Here is a 9225-nt window from a genome sequence, read left to right as displayed (position 1 = left end):
GTATTTCTCTAAATTACCGTTATATGGGATGTGGGCGTAGTTATTGTTCGATTTTAAAAATTCTCAGCCATTTGGTATGCTGTACCAAGGCCGACAACTTTGCCAAGTTTGGATGAAATTGGTGCAGCTGTTACCAAGATATACACATGTAACGATAAGTGGGCGTGGCTACGCCCATTTTCCAAAAATATATAACATTCTTATTTTCCGTCTAAAATTTATTGTAAATATCAATTTTGAGTGAGTTATCTTCAGTAGTTACTAAAATATCGCAGTTTTCGTATTTCTGGAAATTACCGTTATATGGGATGTGGGCGTAGTTATTGTTCGATTTTAAAAATTCTCAGCCATTTGGTATGCTGTACCAAGGCCGACAACTTTGCCAAGTTTGGATGAAATTGGTGCAGCTGTTACCAAGATATACACATGTAACGATAAGTGGGCGTGGCTACGCCCATTTTCCAAAAATATATAACATTCTTATTTTCCGTCTAAAATTTATTGTAAATATCAATTTTGAGTGAGTTATCTTCAGTAGTTACTAAAATATCGCAGTTTTCGTATTTCTGGAAATTACCGTTATATGGGAAGTGGGCGTGGTTACAGTCCGATTTCGCCCATTTTCAATACCAACCTACCTTGGATTAATGGAAACCTACCTACCTATCTCAATTTTTGCTTGAGTTATCGTGTACACGGACGGACGAACAGACGGACGGACAGACAGACATGGCTTAATCGACTTCTCTATTCATTCTGAACATTTATGTATACATTTGTCTATATCTATCTCGATTCGTTTTGGCTGTTACAAACAACCGTTATGTGAACAAAATTAGTATACCCTTGTGCACAAAAGGTGAAAAAAACTTTGTACGCCTGGTATTAAATATTCGGCTTCTCCCGAACTTATACTTTTTTACTTGTTTTAATTGCAGTTTAGGGTGTTAAGCTCGAAAATGAGGATAATCTCCACACATGTGAACGTACCATTAGATAGTAGCCACAACTTTTAACTAAATACTTGAAAACTAATTCCAACTGTAACTTATTCGGCTATCAAGCTTCCTTTGAAAGGCGTTAACCGCAGATGTTGATGTTTTCGCAAAATAATTTCAATAAACTCAAATTCTATAGATAACTCTTATAAATATTTTTTAGTTATATCAATTAATTGAAATAATATATTTTAATAACTGTTAGTACTTTTTGCAACTCAAACTTTTATTAAATGCGAACTTGCTTCAAAATTATCCGTTGCTATGACATTTGATTGTCCTTGTAATTTACTCCCGATAATAAATTGCGCCAGAAATTCAGTAAATTTATTTATTTTAATTTGTTCAACATTTTGTTGCAACAGATATCGCTGACAACAGCCGTGAAATTAAATACGCTAATTGTAATATAAATATTGTACTTGTCTAACGTAATAGAAAATCGTTGAGCTTCAATCCCGATTTCCATAACAGATAGCTGTACTCGGTATAAATTGCAATTAATTTATGCTTGATAAATAAATACATTATATATGGATGTATGCATCTACTACTCGCATATTGCAAAGTATTAGGGTGGTTTTGCGATGGATAAGAAAATAGAACGAGATAATAATACAGAGCAACACAAAAACTGATGGGAATGAGACCAATTGCGTTCATTAAAAGAGGTCAAAATATGAATAAACCACAAAGTATTTGTAAAAGTTGGTTCCCATTTCGTTTTTATATCGATTTAAAGTTGTGAATTTAAGGTTCAAACATAAACAAGTACATATGTACATATATGTTTATTAGGGTAATCCAAAATAACTAACCTAGCGAAGTTATGGCCTTAAAAGAACTAAATATTTACTGAAAAGAAAATTCTCACATTTGGAAAAATTTGTATTCCAATTTTAAACGATGTCGGTGGTCAGTTGAAATTTTCCATGTAAATAACATGTAAAAAAAATTTGCTTTCATAAAAAATTTTATAACTATTGAACCGTTTGAGACAAAACTTTTTTGGGCATATTCTTTCAAATTGAAATCAAAAGTTTTCCAAATGGGAAAATTTTCTTCTCAGTAAATGTGTCCTTTTAAAGCCATAACTTCGTAAGGTTAGTTATTATGGGTATATACATATGTGTATAAGTATGTGTATAATACAATTTTTTTCAGTTGAGCATTGAGCTGTGTGTGGAGCCCTTACCGCTCCGTAAGTTTTGCAAAATGTGTTTATTAATTATACTTTCTCATGGCGATCTTATTTCTGCAACTTCAAGTTGAGATAAAAAAAGAAACTGTAACCAACCTTTTCAAATCCTTTGGTATTTTTTCATTATTTGACCAGCTTAATCAAATGCTGTTGGTTCGATTTCTAGCACAGTGTAATTTAAAGCTGTTTATGTGTTTAATTGGGGAATTTAATTTGATAAATTATAGGACTTTGTCTGTATGACTCTTCCACCTCGGACAGTATCCGGCAGCTCTAAAGCGAATTACAAACTTAATGTGCATACATATGTATATATATATATTTAGTATACATATGCATACGAGTACAAAGTTACATATTTATGGATACTCTTAATGAGTTAATAAGTAATAAATAAAAAATCATTGAGCGGAAAATTGAAAACCACTGGTTTGAGAAAATAAGTAATTACAAAATTGTAAAAAATAATTAAAAACTTTTTAAATTGTACGTATGTACATACATACATATTTATGTGCTACATACCCATACATTGTATATATATATATATATGTACACTAGACCAAAGACTAAAATTTTAGCATTTGGTATAGTATTTAATAAGCCTCCATGAATCTCCCCTCTCTAGGGCAATTGTAGGCAGTCTCGCGTCGAGCCTTTAGTTTTCCCATAGGAATTAAACGTAAGAAAATGAGTCCTTTCCACTTGAGGTCAATATAATTTTTTAGGATCAATGAAAACGCTCGAAACTGTAAGAATACTTTGAGTACATGTCATTTACGTATTATGTGAATTTTTTTGACATTTCACTTCGGAATAATTTTAGTTAAGCTAATATTTTGTATGCAGCTTCGTTTCAAACAATATACGAAAATATAACATATAAAGTAATCCTGCTATAGATATTACGCCGGGTCTAATGTCACAAACAGCGGGGTTTTTGCGACATTCTTGTTCTAACAACGGCCAACGGTATATTTTAGCTTAGGAAAATGCCTATCAAAATATTTAGTCACTACTAAATGTTTGTAAAACTAGCACTTTTCCAGGAAACATTCATTATGAATGTGATGACTTTTTTGATTAAAAAAAAAATTCGTAACAAATAATTTACTTTTGAATGAACCTTGGGGAAAATACTAAATTTTTGTCGAACCACCCTCGTATAAGGAAAATTAGAATACATAATCGAAAATAATAATACGTAATTTTTAGAAACAGGGTAAATCGAAAGAAGATTCTCTGATATTTACTATTTAAAAATAATTTCATTCAAGTAATGGCCGCGACTACGCCGTAGGAAGATACAATTTTCAATTATGTTTTTCAGAATTCAGATTTTGAATTATAAGTAGTTGGTTTATCAACGAAGACTTCTGACTTCACATAACCACCAAAAAAAAAATCCAGAGGTGTGATATGGGGGAGTGCAATAAGGCCCGCGGAAAAAACGCCCATGGGCTTTATTTCCAAAAAAAAAGAAAAATAAAGCCCATGGGCGAAATAGCGCCCAATAAAAGGCACTAAAGCCCGCGGGCTTTATTTACCTTGCGAAAGAGCAACAATGGCCGCGGGCTTTATTTCCCAAAGAAAAGGAAATAACGCCCGCTTGATTTATTTCATAACAAAGTAAATAAAGCCCGTGAGTAGTATTTTCTCTGGTTTTATTTTACTAAAACATTCCAATTATGTATATAGGCATACATTTGCATTAAATGGAACGTATTTTAAACGAATTACTCTCTATTTTTGCATACATGTAGTTCTTCGTTAAATTCCCTTCTGAAGTATACGCATAAAATCGAACGGTTTTTTGCCAATAACTGATAACCAAATTATTGGAAATTGAGGGTAAATTGTTATTGTTTTTAAGCCTTCAATGCGATATGTATATTTGTTCTCAGCGTCTTAGGTTTTTCAGTGGTGGCACGAAAACGCGGACGGCCAACAAAAAAAAAAAATGATTAAAATCAATGAAATTTTTTAGCCGCTCAAAACTTGCATTAATTTTACTAAAATTTTATAATCCTGTTAACTGCATGCCCAAAAAATAAAAAAAAAAATCTGGTTAAAAGGCCCAGAATTTAGGTAAAAATTTGTGGAATTTTTCCAAATTCTGTATAAAGTTTGAAAGTGTGATTTATATGGTTTTTATTAAAGCGTGAACCATATTTTTATAGTAAAATATAAAAAAAATATTTAGCTTGAAAAACATTGTAAATACTTTGAACAAAAAGTGTTTAGAATTCCAAAAACAAATTTGAATTTTCTTCAACCCCACACATATGGTAAGGAAAAATAAACAACCAGTGTTTAATTTATTTAACACGGTGTGTAAATTTGCATTCATTAAAAGAGGAAACTGGTTAAATAACAAATTTGTAGCTACACTACTACTCTTATTACAGAAATTCAAATTTATCGCTGTTACATGATATAGTAAACATCCTTCTGATATTGAAAATGTTAAAATCGACTAAGGTTTGAGTAGTCAGAGGACTTTTGTCCAAAGCGATACATTTTTCCCCACTGTAATTTTTTAAACTCGCATTTTGATCTAAACTATTTAAAAAAGCGATATCAAGCTTCATATTGCCGATCACGAAGTGGTATCAAACAAATTTCCTCATTCAGCCATCAAAATTCGAGCTTTTGAACGAAGACTCCATTACTTTTAGTATATTTCTATTATCCTTTCAGAGTCAATTTTCTTAATGTATGAGTAAAAGTGGTAAGTGCTACACTTGGCAGCCTGGTACTACCCAGCCATCCCAGCAAACACAGTTTCAAACGTTTGAGAAAAATGTATTTCTCAATTTGATATCAAATGTTTTTCTCAAATAATTTTCAAATTGAAAGCGAGGTTTAAATTTTACATTTGAAATTCATTTGAGGTTGATTTGAAGAAAGATGTCAAGTATCAAACGTTATAAAAATGTCCAGTTAAATCAAAAATTGTAAGAATAAAATTAAGATCAATTGAAAAAAAAAATTTATAGAAAAAATTTCAAAGAGGAAGTCCACAAATAGTGCATTTGATGTTTGCGCCGATTGAAAAAGCTGCAGCCGTTCAAGACGAATTTATTATAAATTACTTTATCTTAATTGTTTCTTTTGTTATGTACATACATATGTACATCGCGAAGAAAAAATAACTATGAAATATATATTTCCTATTATACATTTTATTTCCACATTTGAAGTACATTTGATAAATAACCTTTGAAATTGATTTGAGAGTTAACCATATTCTCAAATGGAGATCAAACTCCCCTTTTTATTGAGAAAGCTGTAATTTTCAAATCAATATCAAATCATTTTCAAATGTTTGACATTTGATAAAGGCTTTGATTTCAAATCATTCTCTAATGTATATCAAACCTAATTATTTGCTGGGATGGATTTAACCGGCCAATGGTTGAAGAACTTCTTTATGAAGTAGCGTTGCTAGGAGTAGCTCTAATTATCGCTCTATTTCAGAAAATTTTGTAAATCAATTTAAAAGAATATTCGTCATAGTTACCAAAATCTAAAAATAATTACAGCCTATTTAAACATATTACTTAAGCTACGTAACCGATATGTAGGTTGACAGCAAAAAAAAATCCCCACCGCCACCTGATCTTTGATTTACGTCAAACAGAACAAAGCCCTTATTGTAATAGTTTTTTGGTTTTCTACGCTTTCAATGGCTACATTTATTTCTTTCGGTATTATGGTCTTTATGGATCTAACTTAAATAAAACACAATATACGTGAAAAAAGAGAGCATGTACTAAGTTTTAAACCTAATTTTCATGATTAGCCTTTGATATTCTATTGGCATATTTTATTTTTTTTTTAATTTTGTTTAACTGTCGAACGTTGTCGGGCAATATTTTTCAAAGGCATATTTGTATGTATTTTGGATCCTTGTCTGTAAACTTTTGTCCACCCATGTCTACCTTCTTCCGCAATTTAAAGTTGAAGTTTGTGATTCTTCAAAAAGGATTTCAAACAAAAATATTTAAAGGATAGTTATAAAGGGTGTCATTGCTCGAATTAGACTGTGAAATATTTTCGTAGAACATTTTAATCTATTAGCTCCCGCCTGACAGGGTCATTTTGACCCTTACTTCAAGAAACCCCGCAAAAAGCAAGTTTGGAAGGTTCAATAGGAACCCAATAAACATTGGTCTTGGTTAACAATTCGAAAATGAGCGGAAAACAAATCTTTTTTTCCAGTCTCACCTTCGATAACTAACATGGAATAGGTTAGTATTCGATTCGAGAACTAGGCCATTCTCCAGCAAAACGGAACCGTCGTTTTCCAATGTATTTTTCCTTCGTTAAGAATTCGGAATCTATCCCATTATCGTATTGAAATTTTAATGAGAGATAGTGATTTTGTAATAATTCCCTTCGAGAATGAGCTGGATTTCACTTTCTCTCTTGTTGCTATGGTTTCAATTTTTTTTCGAACCCATCTCGAGTGTATTTCCAATATACTATGAACGTTGGAAAACTAAGTTTTGTTATGAGTTCATCTTTCGTTCGATATGCATATTGGATATCGAAGGTAGTTTTCGAATGTTCGTAAAAATTTTTATAGGGAGAAAATAACAGCCAAACTCAATAAAAAAATTTAGAAAAAGCCAATTTTTTGCTGATTTTTAATTTACATGTTTTTGGAGGCTTTTACGTAGGTGGCATGAAATTTTTGCCTAAGAAGACCTCTAGTAAAATTTTCCAAACAATAATTTTCTAAAATATATCTATCCTCTAACGACCATCCAAATTTGCTTTTTGCGGGGTTTCTTGAAGTAAGGATCAAAACGACCCTTTCGGGCGGGAGCTAATGGGTTAAAATGTTCTACGAAAATATTTCCCATGACATTTATTTAAAGAATTTTCCACTATTTCATCATTAATTTTCCCCAATAACAATTGCTTCAATATTTGTTCGATAATCTGTACTTCTCCTTAAATAAATATCATTTAATTATTATTTTTTTAAATCGCCCAGATGCATTATTTTAGTTTTCCCTGCAGCAATCACTTGCCCCAATATAAAAAGCACTGTTCCCAACCCAGTTCGGAGAAAATCAACTTACCTCATTTTTGAAGTATTGCAGCATTAAAACTTGCTTTTGAGAATCGCCCTCCTTTTCAGCGCGGATACGCAAATGAGGCCTACGCACAAGCAATCACAAACGCACTGAGCGTAAAGCGATGGTTAAGCGAACAACAATAAAAGTGAAGAAAAGCGAAAAAAATCAAACAAAATATCGCCGTTTCAAGTAAAAGAAATGTTAAAAGAAAAAATTAAAACACAAAATAAATGAGGATTACAAATGCCAACAGGCAAAAGGGTGCTATACAGAATACACAACACCAATAACAATCGCAATAATATAACCAAACAACGTACAGAACAATAAAAAATGCAATAGCGCGAAAAACAAAAACAATTATTTCACTGCAGTTGTATATGTATGTATGTATTAGCATGCATTTTTTTATGGCTGTTTGTCTAAGCAAAGAAATGGAAAGCTTCTCTCGCCACTATGCGTCGACTTTCTTGGCGTTACTGCAGTTGCCATGTTGTTGTTATTGTTGTTGCTGCTGCTGCCGTTGTTTTTGCAATTGCCTCGTCGCCAACTAGGGATGGCAGCGATTAATCATTTGATTAAATTAATCGAAATTGTTTCATCTTCCCTACAACATAGTTTCGTCTCGCGCTGCTCGAAGAGATTCTTTTCATAGCGAAAATTTGTTTAATGTGATTACAGAAGGTGATATGGTATCGATGGGAATTGTTATCCTCCTATTTTCTTTATATAGAAATACATATTAACTTTTTAAATACATCTATCTATTTTCAGGTAAAGTTTTCCGTAAATTAGGTAAACTTTATGATTCAATTTTCCATCCCTGATGGAATATCAGCTGTAAAGAAGGACCAGAAACAAACGGCTGATTGCTCTTTGTTCAATAAACATACCTCCAGGTCAAAATTAAACATACGTAGCAGAGTTGCGTAGAGAATCTGACACAAATTAATTGCAAATTAATTTTTGATTAGCAATTAATAATTTGCATTTTTGTATTATAAATTGGGTAACAGTTAAGGCTTAAATTGGTGGAAAGGTTCTTAATTAGCAATTAGGTGCCTGTTTGAACATAGTATTAAATAATAAATAATCGCCGCTAAAAGTACTCGTTTTATTTGATTTAAGGCTAATTAACAAGAGAATCAGAATTTTTTTATGGAAAAGTGTTTTTGGGAAACTCACTGTAAAAAGTGCCTTTAAAAATTCGATTTTTTTTCAATAATTGCAATTAATTTTTTTTTTATTACCTTATTTTTATTTTTTTACCATCCCTATAGCCAACTGAAAACAATGCATATCGTAAGAAGTCATCATCAACAAAAGCACAAAAAATACAAATAATACGATAGAAAAGAGTGATTAGAGCTAGCTTATGCGGAAACGGCAACAACAACGAGAATAACAACAAAAAGAGAAGTAACAAGCGACAAACAACAACAACAAACCACAACAGAAAAATCATCATCAGCGAGTGGCGACAATTAAAATACACAAACAGCAATAAAAACAACACTAACAATAATGAGAACTCTTCGAGGGCAGTCTCGGCATTGTTGTGGCCATGTCAGCAACTACTAAGTTACATACAGCAACAATTATGCCACAATGGTTGCACTGCCTGCCCTAACTTCCCTCTGTGAAAGACGTTTAAAATGCATGCAACATATAAAAACTTTGCCACACTGACACAAATGTTGCAACTATAGCTAGGCCAGCTGCACGTGTGTGGGTGTGCAGGGAAGTTTTTGCACGCGGCAGATTGTGAAGTGGGTGGCTGGTTGCGTGGAAATTGAATACACATTCGCCGCAAAATTTTAATTGTTATTCCAATTGCATTGTTGCTGGATATTTTGTAGCCTTTTGATTGCTGTCGTGGCATTGTTGTTGCTCACGAAGACGACTGCGTAAACATAAACTTTTCTGTTTTTATGCT

At 32.2% G+C, this 9225-nt stretch overlaps 1 long non-coding RNA gene across 1 annotated transcript in view; it reads left to right on the top strand.

Moving 5' to 3' along the window:
- The window catches only part of LOC108370190 (uncharacterized), a 22841-nt gene extending 14224 nt beyond the window's left edge, over positions 1-8617 (top strand). The window contains exon 2 of the long non-coding RNA XR_001848605.1: positions 8570-8617. This is a non-coding gene — a long non-coding RNA (uncharacterized LOC108370190). The remainder of the gene's footprint in view (positions 1-8569) is intronic.
- The last annotated feature ends 608 nt before the right edge of the window (positions 8618-9225 follow it).

The sequence above is a fragment of the Rhagoletis zephyria genome, unplaced genomic scaffold (genome assembly GCF_001687245.7).
Source record: "Rhagoletis zephyria isolate East Lansing unplaced genomic scaffold, Rhagoletis_zephyria_1.1 Rzeph_scaffold_04060, whole genome shotgun sequence".
NCBI classification, from domain to species: domain Eukaryota; kingdom Metazoa; phylum Arthropoda; class Insecta; order Diptera; family Tephritidae; genus Rhagoletis; species Rhagoletis zephyria.
Note: the sequence above shows the minus strand (reverse complement) of the source record. Positions and strands in the feature narration are given on the sequence as shown.